The 1,380-nt window shown below is 54.5% G+C and overlaps 1 non-coding gene across 1 annotated transcript; it reads left to right on the top strand.

The window, feature by feature from the left end:
• The first annotated feature begins 337 nt into the window (after positions 1-337).
• Positions 338-409, top strand: TRNAC-GCA. Its single transcript has one exon. It is a non-coding gene; the product is annotated as a tRNA-Cys (tRNA).
• Positions 410-1,380: the final 971 nt, after the last annotated feature.

Here is a 1,380-nt window from a genome sequence, read left to right as displayed (position 1 = left end):
GAATTATTTTGACCAAAGCAAAGAGTTTTAATAGAAAGAAGGCAAATAATGTTGGTAAATAAAGGTCTTGAACGTCCCATCAAGGAGTTGCACATTTTACTATGGAGAATAGACAGTCCTCTAATGTCACCGGGATGATGAGTATATGACAATATGGTAGCAGCATATGGGCTGGAGAGCTGGAGAATGAGAGACTGCAGACCCTGGTTACCATCTGAGAGGGGAAGAAATGCACGACCATGTCTCTGAAAACATCGAGCAAAAGCCCCCTGTGAGAGATGGTGCAAAGGCAGAGGGGAAAAGATTTCATAGCTGGTAGGATGTGCTAGCCATCGTTTCCGTGGTGGCTCAGACGGTAAAGCGTCTGCCTGCAACGCGGGAGACCCAGGTTCGATCCCTGGGTACGGAAGATTTCCTGGAGAAGGAAATGGCAACACACTCCAGTATTCTTGCCTGGAAAATTCCATGGACTGAGGAGCCTGGCAGGCTACAGTCCATGGGGTCGCAAAAAGTTGGACACAACTGAGCGACTTAACTCACTCACAGGATGTGCCTGGCAGGGTAGAGAGTCATCAAGAGGATTTCAGATTTGCAAACCCGGATGGATGGGAATTGGTAAACTGAGCCGAGAAACGAGCGACAGGAGAGAAAAAGATCAAGTTCGGTTTTTGGTGTGTGTGTGTGTGTGTGTGTGTGTGTGTGTGTGTGTGTGTGTGTGTCCTATTTTAAAGGCCTGGAAGAGGAAATTTCAGCAGGCCTTTGGAAATGCATTTGCCTAATACAAATTAAGCATCCTCCCCCCCAACTCCCCGCCCCCCCCCTCCCCCCGCCATTTTAAAGTTAATTAAATTTCCTTCACTCAGGGCCGTTCCCGTCCCGCCCGGGAGAAGTGAGGCTGAGTCACGCCGTGAAAAGGTCCTGCCTGGAGGAAACTGCAGATTCCACTTCTGTGGGGGCTAACTGCTTCCTTGCAGTCAGGACAAACGAGGTCACTGGAAACTTCCAAAGACAATGCAGCCGTCTTTGCCAGGCTGGAGGAAGAGGGCCAGCCCCGCGGCCGGTGAAGTGTCCCCCCGCGTGGGCGCTTGGTCTCTTTTTCGCTCCCGCCGACGTGCCTGCTGTTTTCCGGTCCCAGGGGACAGCTCCCGGACTTCCGCCCTCGGGGCAATAAATATAAAAGCTTCCCCCCAGCCCCCTGCACCGACAGCCAGCTTCATTCAGGCCACCAACAGGCACGCTGGTAGCAGGTGTTGTTAAAAGTTAGGGGATGGCCATCCGCCACGCCGGGCCTCCTGGCCGCGCAGGGTGGGCCCGCTGGGATGCGCGGCGGCGCGCGGGCCGCAGGCGGAGGAGGGGCGGGGGGCGCCGGGTCCAGCTGCC

The sequence above is a fragment of the Bos indicus x Bos taurus genome, chromosome 9 (genome assembly GCF_003369695.1).
Source record: "Bos indicus x Bos taurus breed Angus x Brahman F1 hybrid chromosome 9, Bos_hybrid_MaternalHap_v2.0, whole genome shotgun sequence".
In the NCBI taxonomy this organism is placed as follows: domain Eukaryota; kingdom Metazoa; phylum Chordata; class Mammalia; order Artiodactyla; family Bovidae; genus Bos; species Bos indicus x Bos taurus.
This window is presented reverse-complemented; position numbering and strand designations above follow the sequence as displayed.